Source organism: Varroa destructor, unplaced genomic scaffold (assembly GCF_002443255.2).
Source record: "Varroa destructor unplaced genomic scaffold, Vdes_3.0 BEIS01000007.1, whole genome shotgun sequence".
Classification (NCBI taxonomy): domain Eukaryota; kingdom Metazoa; phylum Arthropoda; class Arachnida; order Mesostigmata; family Varroidae; genus Varroa; species Varroa destructor.
The window spans coordinates 10,845,273-10,859,574 of NW_019211460.1; positions in this window are offsets into that span (position 1 = coordinate 10,845,273).

A 14,302-nucleotide genomic window follows, 5' to 3' on the forward strand; every position below is an offset into this window, starting at 1 on the left:
GATAGATAAACTTATGTACCGAACTAGCATTATTTCACAAGATAGAAGCAATATCCTATACGGACGACTACTCCTTGCATACGATCATATCTCTTATTTTCGTTATAATCGATGTAAATAAATAGTAGAGAATGACAACTAAATGTTATGTAGTATATATAGTATTACATTGTTTCGACAGCAAAAATAGCTTATTCGTTCAGGCGTTAAGCTTCTTCTGTGTCGTCGCATAAAAAGATGGACCTTACAAAAAAAAAAAGATGGACTTCCGCTGTGATAAGTAATCACTCGTTTAGCCATTCCGCAGGACACGTTTGCTGTACTATACAGTAATCGTGCTCAGGATTCCTTATGCCCTATTTTGTGTTTTTATTTTGTACGTTGCAAAATAATGAAAACATTTTTTTACTCACAGCCGCATAAAGCAACCGAAAAGCACAGCGTCACTATAGAAAATAAGCAATTACTTGGAATTAGTATGCACAAGGTGTATTGTAGTTAGCACCATCTAAACGAACGGTTAATACTCGTTGTACAGTGCATGGGTAATCTTGGCCTTGTTATGATGCCCAGGCTTGTCTTAATATCTAGACAATGACATCAGCGATTTTCTTGAACTATTTTGTTCTCTACCGCTTTAAAATGAAGCACATTTCATATTAACTAAAATTCTTATTGTGCCAATATTTACTTATTTTTGCGAAATATAGAACCCGTATTTGAAAGAACGCTGATACGAAAACCTTAGGTGAAACCATCTTAATCTTTTCGTGGATATACAGAGAGAACTCATCCTACAATGCACAGGACTGCTAAATGAAGCCTTCGTGACACCAGAGCAAATAGCCCAAGATATAAAAGCACGATTAGATCATTTTTGATTGCAAAAGAACGCCACAAGCAATGATATTATAGGTGATCCGGAGAGAACTGAGAAAACACGATATTTTATAATTAATCTAAATATTTCGATCTTATTTATAGCAGGTCTTTCATTCAGTTCATATATATATCTAACAGTTTCCTACAGCTTAATGAAGATGTATCTGACTGATTGACTAATTTACTTGAAAGTTACAATTCTGAGGACAATCAAAAATAGCTGGGGGTTTAACATTTATAATAGGTAAACATTTTCGTGCCGCATTAATTTCGTTCTTTTATACTATTATTAATGATATCAATTGTCTTATTTGCAAATCCTGGTGGTTTGGGCCCGTAGGCTTATGTTTTTTTGACCAAAAAATTGGCTAAAAATCGGTGTACGCTTAATAGATAGCTGAGAATGTCAAAATGCCAGTCTTACAAGCACAAAAACAGATCGTTAGAATACATCTACACGACGAATACAAAATACCTGGTCTGTAGCAAAAAAAAAAAATGCTACCGACCAACGGTCTTCATAATATTAGAGTGTGCGTACAATCGTCGTGGCTTCTAATGATTATACCATATACGTCTAAGACACGTGTATATATATTACAGTATAACTAATACATAAAGCTGAAAGGAACTGTAGAAGAGGCATTTTAAACGTCAGTCGCCGTTCGATGACGAACACGACATCTTTAGTCCAACGAGATAAAAAATCAACTTTAAGACCCTGTTTTTTCCCCTTGGACTTTGAGCACACGAATTATCGTACAAAAGTCTCCTATCGCTGGTTACCCACTGATCTAATGGAAATCATCCTTGTCATTACTGACGCCGCGGGTTTTTAGCCTGTGCGAAGAAATCTTGATAGCCATAAATGCTTTCTAAAGTAAGAAATTCAGTTCCCCTATAGTATCACACGTCTAGACGAGGAAGCAGGTCTTTAAATCGGCCCCAGGATCAATAAGATTGTGCAGGAATCTTAATCTGTTCGTAAGTAGATGCTCTCAGGTTATCTACACGATAAATAGCAGGGCCATTGTGTGCGTAACGGAAGTAAGTATCTTATGTGCTCCTTTGTCTCTGTTACTACTTTTCCTACGTTCAGTACTGGATCTAGCTAAATGTATCCTACGCCATAATGCAGGCTGTTGAAACGGAACTCAATAACAGCAATCGTAGAAACGATTCGTATAGCAGATATCGGTTAGGATCATTCTATGCACACTAAATATCCTTTGTCTATTTGTCAGCCACACTGATCTGCTACTGAGCTTGTTTTTGTTACCTCTTACTGTTTTTCGTATATATGCTCATTGCGGTATCTATTATGAACAGGTAGAAATCTCATGAGAAATTTATCTTTGATTCTTAATACTATATATATTCACCAGTATCCTACTAATATGGGAATGACTCTTCAGTAAAAGCAAACTAGTACTGTTAGAAGGCAAAGTAATTGCTGGCTAACTTCATAGTAACTAATTGATTAGATGCATAAAATTGAGTGAACATAGTTTAAAAGGCTTTTTTTTGTTGTGTTTAGCGACGTTGCTTGTTGACAATACATAGTTTTTACAGTAGTGACAATAAGCTATCCTTGTTTACGTAATCGTTGCTGGTATCAGCATAAGCTCGATGTCATAGGTTGCCTTGACCCACCGTCTTCCAACAGATATAGTTTCCTTCAGAACTGTGCATGAGGCCTACTCCTTCCCCTCTACACTGCTGTGGACAGAATGACATAGGGCTAGTGACTTTGGTTCTAGGAACTTCAGTCAGGCCAATAATGCGTGTATAACATGTGGTTGCTGCCTATGTGGAATAGGACTTTTTTCCTCTGAGCAATTATGTTTCGTCTAGGCTATCTCAGCCAACGATCACGAAAGCTCTGAAACATACACAGTAGAAATTCTTCAGAGTTAGGCAGTTCTGTAAGTGGTGTTGGAGCTTACCGCCACTTATCTATTTGAAATTTAAGCTTTTTCTTTCAACTATCTCTTTTTTTTGCCTTTGTTTTCAGTTAATCTGTACACATATAGCATTTTTGCTATTCTACGTTCTTACTGCTTAGACTAATCTTGAATACTCAACTGTTTTAGGCTTGAATGAGCATTTTTTTCTAACATGGAAAGCAGAGACAGGGCTTATTAAGCCGTTGAGAGGTCCGCTATTTTTCGAAATTGCCTACAGGGGGAATTGCTGGGCGTACCTTCATGTCCTGAGCTAGTCTATTTGAGTGCATAGTGAACGCGGAAGAAAGTTTATTAGCCCCCAAGTCTCTCTGGCTTCGTCATCGCTTCCCAGCTGCTCAAGCAGAAAGGGTACGAGAGAACAAGGGACGTGCTAGGCAAAAGGCCACTGACGGACCAACTGTCTACAATTTTACTTGAAAAGTCATAAAGCTCTTTCTTCACCATTTCTGGTTGCTTGGCTTAAGGAAGGGAACTAAAGTCGTGTGTGTGTATATGTATATATATATATATATATATATATATATATATGCACGTACATACGTGCTGCCAACAAAACTAGGAAAAATTTTGCCGGGCTGTTTGTCTTAAGGGGCATGCGTTGATTCCGCGTTGACTGCCGGTATCAAACGAAAACCACTTCCTTCTAGAAGAAAACTACGAATTAATCGTGACAAACAATAGTGTTCTGTTTGCGGAATTTAGGCGAAGATCGTTCCGCCAATCTTTCCGTGCAATTCTGTACAGTCGATAGTGGCTTCTAATCTCAATCACTCCTTTTAAATGTTTCAGTCATCATTCAACCCAAACAATCTTTCATCAAAGACTACAATGTTATCGCTCGATGGTGCTACAGATCTATGCACAAAAGGATAACTATTGCGGGGCGCATATATAAAATGAATCATAACGAAGCGGTCAATTCGTGCGTAGATACACTAATGTCACCGATTCAGGTCGAACATATAACGGGGCAAATAAACTCGAAGATTTGTCAGCTGAATCAGGACCGGAGCAACCCGCGAGCTTCGTTTTGTGCCCGTTTTGTATTTATTGCTTTAACTAATTAGACAAGCGGCAACAATATGTCGAATACATATAAACAATAGCCCAGTTCCACGTAACCCGTCACCCGTGTGTAGTTATTTGTGCAGCCTATTCTAGTATATGCGCTAAAAACTTAGCCAGCTCTAGATTTGTTTCGTTTGTGGTGTAGTGATACTGAGCATAGTTACACAATGTGATTAAAGTTTTTTTCTTGTGTTTGCTAATTAACACTAACACCGTCTCCGAAGCGATGGGCTGACCTTGTAAAAGGGTACGTGAATCGAAAACGAATGTTTTTTTTTTTTAATTTTAAGGATTTAAGACTCCACCGGGTCTTACGGACGTTTTTTAACACGAAATAATTATGTATATTTTATAAAATTAAAATTGCCTCTGTTCTTGTAACGTCATTGAAGCTTCAAATTTTTATCTGCTATATTTTGAATAAGTAGTTACTTTGAATAAATAGTTATTTTGAATAAATGAGGACATATATTCGATTCCATTGATATGTTTTTATGGTGTATGGATATTTAGGTCGTCACCACGACTTAAATACTTTTCTTCTTTTTTTTTTTCGTTATTAAATAATTGCGTGCACTTATTTGATGTTTCCTAAAAATTAGTTAGAGAAAAATGTTTGTGAGATAGAGCGTCAACTTTGCGTTTGCCGCTTTAACCTTCCAACGTCAAGAAAAAAAAGACTCTCACATACGACGCCATGTCAGTGTGCAGGAAGCATTTTAAACCTAAAAAATGAGATTTCGCTATTGTTTCAGTCAGATTTTGATTTAGCTTACCGAAAACATTCGATCAATGTTAAGAACAACTTATGCTCCATGTAAGAATTTGACTACGATTTTTTTCGAAAAAACAAAAATTGCGCTAAAAAATAGCCCACTCCAGCTCTACGAGCCTCTCACAAACTTTGCCCGAAAGAGGTTTACGTCTAGCCGGCTCCGTCCTATGGGGAACTCAGATTCTGAATAAAAGCCTAGCGATCCATTCAGATTTAAAGGGATCGATTTGGGTCGGATAAAGAACGAGACACAATGTTAGTAGTGTATATATAAATTTTACTAAAATTGTGCTCAGATGAACCCGTCAAGTACATTTGCCTAATAGCGTTTTGCTCTAAACGTTATTATTCGACTATGTCAGTAAGTTTTACATTTAAAGTGCGCGGTTTACGCCATATTGTGCCCAGTAATATGATTTATCTGCTTCGATGCGTAGAACGTACATGGGTTTATTTTTCGACAGTATCGACCTACAATTAGATCAGTGACAACAGAAATAAAACTAATTGTTAACTTCCTGTCGTTGAAGCCATATAGAAGAACCAAGTCGGTCCGCCACAATGAATTCAATCGAAAAATTATAACGCTCGAACTTCTTTCGTAATGAACAATCTCGGCCTGAAAATTATAATTTTGCCCGAAGTGGGTCATTAGGTAATAACATGCAACTCTGAACCATGCAGTAATAGAAGTATGCTGATTAAATCTAACGATTGACCAATGCATGACAATCTGTTTTTTAATTTTTCTAATTTTTTTTTATTATTAGTTTTTTTTTTTTCTCTTCTTTGCATGCCCTGTGATTCTAAACACATAGATACACATTAGTCGAGTTTGAATGTTCATGATCGTATTGATTCATGAGCATTTTATGATAACAGCAATAATAATCAATGCATTACTGTCAGTTCTATTGCTTTATACTATATCGACTCTAACATACCTATGCCCATTAACCTCTCTCTCTCTCTCCCTCTCTCGCGTAATATCGATTGTTTGAGGCAAAATCGCAGAAAATATTCATAGGCTGCAAAATAACATAATTAAATTGTATATGCGTCATCTTGATCAGTAACCTTCTGCCCTTTTGATTAGACCTTAATCCCAGTGGCCGAAAAATCGTTTTATTTAATTTAACTAAATTAAAACCATTAAAACTTGCTCATTACTAAGGGCGTTCGGCAGAAATAGAAACAGTCTGATTTTTCTCTATTCGCTAGTTCCGGTTGTTGTAGAAGTCTAAATCAATCGTTTTACCATACAGCTTACTATATACAATTCTTTTACAAATCCATCGAACGCTTAGCGTCAACCTGTTTTGAAGTCCGTTCTATTATGGTCGTATGTAATCTGTTTGTGATAAGCCACTATAAACTAATTGATTGCTAGTGGCGCGCTTCCGTAGAATTTCGAGGATGGGAGGGAATACATACGATCGACCAGGTTCTCTTGCATTAGTCCATCTGTCATCGAGTGTATCTGCAGCCAGGCTTTCTTCAGATGCTGTTTAATAGTAAATGTCTAGTTGCTTGCTAATGTCATGGCGGTTCACGTGTTGATCTTGTTCAGCTTTCCCCATAATTTCATTTGCTCCTTATGGAATTAGTCGACCGCTACGAGCGACACGAAATTTCCCGAACAAAAGTGATAATTGAATCTTTGAACTGTTTCATCGGATAACGTATTCCAGGACGTGTTCTCGTTCATCCTCACGTGTCCATGGAAGCCACACGCAAGGCAGGACACATTTTTTTTTTTATAGACCTCAACAGCTTTTTCTCTTTATAAAATTGTAAAATATAACGACGTTCCGCAAATGCGTTCTATCTTAAATCTGAACAAAGATATCGCAGTACATCTATAACGCTCGTTCGAGAAATGTCCTTGCCAAGGGGTGAGGTAATTAAAGCTGTACCTTATTCAAGTTGCGTGATCTACATAAATCATGCATAACGATCAAGCTCAAAAAGTTATGCAGACTTCAAATTTAACATTTACTTTAGTCGTTCTAATTTAGGATTTCCGCTCCCTTCTTTCTCGTACGAATTTTCGTTCAGTAGATCTTGGCTTGAGAGTCATATTTTTTGTCGTTACAATAGCCTTTTTTTGAGGTGAGGCAGCGATGTTTTTCGGTAACAGATGAACATGTGTAAGTTTTTCATTGAGAAAATTCCTAATTAATGTAGGTATTTTGAAATTTTCAGTCGAAAAACCGTGGCTTGTTTTTGGGCGGCAAATAGCCAACAGTATCCTACCGCAAGACGAAAATTAATTCCATAATTTCTGGGCATAGGCCTTTTTAATTTCTTGTGAATCATACTGTGCCAGATGGAGGATAGTCGATATCTTATTTAGATGTTATCTCTAGATCGAGAGAAATTACTACTGAGAAAGTATCGCGTATGCTTGTCTATCTATCTATCTATCTATCTAATATGATGTGGTCATGCGTACCTAAAACATTCCGCAGTCACCGTTGAAGTACTGTGATTGTAGCTAGGAACATACTTGCACATCTTTAGAAATACTCGACATCTTGAAACAAATGAGGTTTTTCCATTTAAAATCATAGCGTCAAACTTGTACTACTAAAACTTGTACAACAAACCTCGTTGAAAATAGAAGCAGGACTTCATAAGTTAAAAGCTGGTGTCAAAAGTTAGTTACCGCCTTCAACATGCCGAGAGAATTAATTTGGGAAGATGGATTTGGAGCGTGGGTAACACCGATACGTTAGGATGTTCTTGGAAGTGCGCGCAGAAAGGCATCATTTATTTATATAGATTGACTATTTGCAGTGAAGCTATCGCTGGGTTTTCGCTGTGACTAACGCATCGGAACGCATGTTTCCCTATAGCGACTCGATGTATTGCTCATAGTTCATAATCATACAATGGACTGACTATTCGCGCCAACCAAGTACGTCTGCCACTTCGTTCTCAGGTCAATGGCAGTTTGACTTAAAATAGGTTATCAGTAGAATTCGAGCCGAGATGATCCATTGCAGAAAACACTAGCTAGCGTAGGTGGCCGTGATTCGTGGGCCCTTATTTATCTACTCGTATATTAATTAGGATTGGGCAGGAATTGATTTCCGGCCTTGGTGTTATATTAGCTCGAATGTTCTGCCGATCGTAGCTCGGTTTGCCACGAGACAAAGCTGATTCTTACGCGCAAACTTAACGCTCGTGTAGTGTGTATGTATGTATGTGTGTGTGTGTGTGTGTGTGTGTGTGTGTGTGTATGAATGTTGTAGGTCAGACATACGTTTTTTGGGCATTGGCAAAGCGTATTGCTGCAGCACTCTGGCTTGAAAACTGCTCCAATGCTAATAAGTCTGGGTGAGCTCGGCTGTATAATTAGACGGATCAATTCGATAAATTTCTGCTACGTCGTTGCAATTATTATTCAGCTCATAGCCAAGACATCAAACGAGTGCTGGATACGTACCGCGGCTAAATATAACTGTCAAAAATTATTGACACAGTGGACGTGCTTCATGATCTTGTATATGAATGTTGCAATATCTTCCTCGACCGCTAAAACGGCTGGATAATTCTCACAGTATCAATTTTTTTAAGCAACAGTTTTCTTTTTTTTTTTTTCGTATTCATTCATCTATTAGAAAGGCTGCAGACGTACATATAAACGTGCACAATGCGTGACAGGTTAGGTGATCTAGAGCTAGCGCAATACTCGAACAAGTCAAAGCCCGGTCGATTTTGAATTTCGGTAACTATACGGATGGCAGATTTCCTTTGTCTGCATAGTGCCTCATCTAAAACGCGTTCCCATATGACTGTCGTTACGGTCTCGATCTTCCACGATGGCTTCGTTTAGACCAGTCGCTGTTTAACGGCTGCACTCCTGCAAATCATCATTTTACAAAAATGCATTACCGGACTCGAAGCAAGCATTGGACAGCAGAATCGACAGCGATGGCAATAAGTGAGTGAGGTAAAAGTGCGCTTCGACAAGAATTATTCACAAGGATTGAAACAGCGTTAGACTTCGATCGAATATCTCGACCTAGCTCAAAAGGTGGCTATCGCGGGAGAGCATCGCGGGACCACGTACGGCTCTCGAGTACTTACTTCGAAACTTTTCCTCGCCAGATCACTAAAACCTAGCAGACGATTTAGAATTACCTGTTTTGTTCAGCTTCAGGGTACAAGGGCATGCAGTTACGATACGTCAGTAGTTCTTGTCGCTGAGGACGATGCTGGTGACGCATAAGTACTCGTCGCTGTTGATAGTGAGCGACTGCACGAGTCACTTGGGACGTTCGCAATGATTGCAGCTCAGAATATAGTACGAACGCCAGCGGAAAACTTCAAGTCGTCTGAACGCACTGAATACATGTAAAACGTACTGAATGTGTCATATATTTCTTGATCTGATATATATGATCTCATACAACCTGATTGGCAAAGTTGAGGCGAAGCTATAGCGTGAATCTATTTGATTCTAAAAAACGGCATTGGCTACATCTACCGGAACTTCAAGGTTTTGATTCATTAAAACAACTTCCATCGACTCCCTGTTTTTTATTTCTTTACATACTGATTTACACGTTACTACGTAATATATATACCCAAGAAAAATGAAAAACTTACATAATATTTTTTCTTGGAATTATTCCCAAAGAAAACTTATCCGAGGTTGGATTATTTTCTCATCTCAAGTTCTCTATTTCAATATAGGAGCTTCTCTGGCCAGGTCTGGATTCAAACACAAATTCGCATAAGTCATCAATAGGCGTTATATGAGCATTTTGCATTTAAACGTATTTTCTAGCCTTTTGTTACGGTAAGAGCTCAAAGGTCCTACTGATATTTAAGGGACAGCTCTAAAAAGCTATAGCAGAGATTGGTTTAAAGGAGGCAAAAACAGGTATACTTTAGACCTACAAAAAGGTGCATACTTCGAAGAAGGAAGTGCTAATTACAAGAGTCAAATATCAAAAAAGTTTCGGCTAGAAGAGATCATCATTTTCTAAACGCACTAGTCTAGGAAAATAAACTTCTGAATAATACGTAAGAACAACTATTCACGGAAGGAACTATTAGGCTGGAAAGAATGTTTTCGTGTTTGTAAAAAAAAAGTTCACTTATCCTTTTTACTACGTTCCCTCAGCTGTTAGTTACTTTTGATATACTGTTGGCATACTTGTCCTACTTTATTAGCGTGTTGTAACAGTGTTATATTGTGAGCACAATTTCAACCCGAAAGAGTGTCAAAGATGGATGTTAGTAAACATTTCGTCGAGGCCAAACGCTCCCGAAATAGCCCAAGCCATTTGCAGATAACGACGCTATCGCTGTAGGGACTGTTTAAGAGTGGTTTGCCTAGCTTGAAAATTGCGTCCGAAAGGATGTTCTTTACTAAGACCGACCGACCGTCCAAGCGGTCTTTTTTTTTTTATACGGTTATCTGAAGGCTGCCATTGCAAGACTGCTATTAATTACGTCAAGTACGTTAAGTTAAAACAAAAATTTAAAGCCTGAATAAAGCTGAAATTACCCATAAACCTAACAAGGAATTACAACTCAACGCTGGTTCTTTACATCTGTTTCGTATCGGGCGTCAAGCGGCCACAATGGCCAAGTTCAGCGGATAATTGTCAGTGGTGGCAAAAAGAACTATCTGCATGTCGACATGAACCAGAGATTAAGATGGGCCGCTCAGGGAGCGAAGCCAACGCCCAAAGTCTAAACAAACCTTTATCCAAAAAGGTTATGTTTTTGTGTTTAACGAAACTGCAAAAACCGATTGATTCACCGGCAACGTTTATTTAGCACAACTGCATCGTATCAACGAGATTAATTGTGGAAAACGAGGGCAGGTCACCCTGACAAGGCGAAGCCACATACTTAAAGCTAAGCTTTCGGACTCCTACTGGGAGTTTTACTTGTCTCTGCCGAACCTTAAGCAAGCAGATTTTCACTTTTTCCGACAATTTCCTTCGTAACCTTACCTTCGACAACAAAAAACCCAAAATATGGGTAGATAACAAGAAACGTACTTTCTAGCCCAACGGTGCATTATTTGATAGATATATGACATGGTGTTCTAAACGATGACTAATACACATAACATAATAATTTATTGTCAAACGAGCAAAGAATGCAGTATTTTCTATTTGGTAAAAAGCACGGAAGCTTTCTTCCAGCCTAATAGTATACCGTAATACAACGTCAATTTTCTGTATCGGAAGAATCATTTCGGCAAATGATAGAGCGCATTGCTCAGCTACTGAAGTAGCTAAATATCATAATGGCACTCCATGGGCAAGATGCGGGGAAGATCTCTACTCCCACTTTAGTCTTCTTCTTAGAAGCTCAATTGTGCGGTGTCGGCGCATTTAGTTCTTCTAATGAGCCTAAGGTTACTGTGACTAAGTTTAAAAATTGAATGCGCACAATGAAATAAGTAACGTTTCTGTGTGACTTAAGTGTTAACTATTATCGAGTACTATTTTTACAAATTGACCCAGAAGAAGCTTCTCGTCACCGTATACTTTTCACACTCAAAGGTAATATACAAGGGCGACTAGATGCCATTAGGATTTCAGTAGCGCGGGACATAGGTATAAAGTTATGGTGGCACATCATCATGCAATAGCTTTAACACTGTGCATATATTCCGAGTGGCCCGAATTTACAAGTTGAACTTTTTCGAAGTGGACGAATTCTCTCATTCGTTGGAAACATTCGGCGACGGTTCATTTGGCACTTGTATTAACGAGGTTTAGGGGCATGCCGAAGGCTGGGTAGAGACAAAAGCGACAAATGGCTTACTCAATATTAGGGCAAACTGATGATTGAACAGCCCCTCGCCGTATAACGATCTACGCTAGCTTAAATGTTGATTTAGGTTGGGATGATCAGTCATTGTACGTGATCTCTAGAAAAGACCAATTTTCCCAATAGGGAAGATCGTTCGTAGGTCGTGCGTTATGAACATATTTAGATAGAAATAAAGCTGTATCTTTTTACGAATACTGTCATAAGTAGATGCTACGTTAACTCGCAGTGACGTAATCTAAATTAAGTCTATATAAAGCTGTTATTCTACTTACGGTCTATTATAGCGTCTCTATCAACGCAGAGGCGTGGAGCAAAACCGAATTGCAGAAGCCATTCGAGCCGGCAGTCATCACGTAGGACCATAAAGAGGATATCGACAAATACAAAGAACGTAATGCCGGCACTCTAAGTTCACTGATCGTCGACCATAATCTTATACTCGACGCCCTTGCACGTTATAATGGAGCATAGAGTGTTCCAGCAAGGACTAATCTTTGTCGCCCCAGTGAGGCAGTAAGCTTCAAACCCCATTCCCCGAATTTCCTGCTCGCCTCTGGCGCATTATATATACATATATGTATTGACGTTTATTAAGATTCCGCCACCGAAAATAAAACAGTTCAATAAAGGTGAAAAGTAATGAGGGACATCGTTGCTACACCTAATATGTAGGCTATTCTAAGGAAACGACAGACTTAAGGTGACCTTAGACATCCATTCCATACGAGTCATTCACAGTTAATAGGAAAAAAAAAGCCAGCTAATTAGCTCATCTACAAATCACTTACCATATAATAATTGGGTGGTCTGATATGCTTCAAGCATACCTGCTCACTTACTAATCCGTATTTTAAATAGAAAAAAAATGTACCACTCCTCTACTCCTAATCATTCGCTATGCAGGTCTATAATGTCGAAACGAAGCGGACAAAACAATCTCATGCCGCTAACTTACTATGACGTCTTAATAATAGTTTTATTTGTTTGTTGAAGCATAAATATTATAGATACGTTTACCTACAGATAACTGTCCAAAGCAGAATAGCGCACATATCAAGTTTTCAGTTATTTAGATTATGTAAATAAATGCCGGACGAAAGCCAACTAGTTAACAAAGATATATCACTTATTAGAGAAACACTCAAGACGAGAGGAATGATAGCGGCAAAAAAATACGCACCTAAAATTTCTACTTTATAGTTCCAGCAAGGCTCAAAAGGTACTGGAAAGAACATTTGAAATTTTTTTTTGAATTTTAGCGATTTCAGCCAGGAGCGTAAAACTACCCTTAGGATGCATACGATAACGTATATATTTTTGTCTCGGTAGCATAAACGCTGGACTGTATTGGATTGTATCGATGCGTAAAGGAGAAATATCTATTATTCAACTAGTGTGCCATCGCCGCCAACCATAACAAATATAGTTATTTGCTTACGTGCAGCGGAGCATCATCTCATTCTTCATACACAGACACTATGATGAGCGCCATCTTCCCAACCGTTAGATTTTGTCGCCGTTAAAGCGTCGCTGAGATGTCTTATCGTATTGCAAATCTTGGAGGGCTTCGATATGAAACGAAGTACGGTAAATGAAGCAAGCCGAGTTCGTGTCATACTTATTAGACGGTATCAACCAGACGCAAAATGCGGCACTGACGAAACAGCGCATTTGTGTAGAAATCTATAAAGCACCGGTATTGCCAGTGGGATTGAGTGCCGCAAAACGTAGAGGGGTTTTTTGTCACGTTATGCCCATCGCACCATTAGCCACGTCCAGAATCTAAAAAGGAACACCGCTCTCACATTTATGCATATGAAGGGATACCGAGTACGTAAAGAAGATAAGATTTCAGATTAGCTTCGCTGCCACCAGACGTGCCTGAACAGATGAGCGCATTATCAGGCAACTTGTGTTTCACTATTATTGAGTTATTGTCTCGCTGTTTTTTTATTGAGCATCAGCTGTCGGTGAAGCCGCAAAACGAGTCACCTTGCAGGACACCCGAATGTCAACGAAAGGCTCGGGTGGCATGACTAGAAATGTTCAGGATTCTTCCGTAGCAATTCTTGTATTGCTACTTACTATATGGTGAGTTTAACTAGAACATATAGCGAATGTGCATATAACATATATACTCTACAGTATTCATTAGCTTGGATAAATTTTTCATAGAAGGCTTAGATATATGGAGATAAACTGCCTGAAAGCTTGTAACAGGACCTATGTAGCTATAAAGACAAGCTCAACTATGTGATTTTGTGAGACAATTTGACCTACGTAATAGAATTTAACACAGGGAAATGTAACATGCAGGTTCGGTGCGATGTGTTCCTTTAACCTTTCATGAGTCAGCGCTTGCGCCCAGTCTAATAGGTGCCAACTGCCGTATCTACACATATAACGGACTCACGTATGGGACATACGTAGTTACCAATATAAGCATGTAGTCGCTTTTGCGCAACTTACCGACTTAATACTCATCAAAATACGCGCTTTCTTTTAAGTCGTCTGCCTTCTACAAGATAAAATAGAACACAACGATGTTCGTTACTGTTTTACCTTTCTCTATCCATCTGAATAGTTCTGCCTGGACTCTTCAGTGCTTCGCCTTGAACACGGCTTTTGTTATACTGAAAATTCAGCCCACACAGATGTTAACACCCTTGCTGTGTAAGTGCGCATCATATAACCTGACATCACGTTTGTCAGCTAAAGTTTAGACTTATCTTTAATTTATAGCTATAGAATTTTAATAAATAAAAGCATTATCCTGTTGAGATTATATTTTGGATATCGG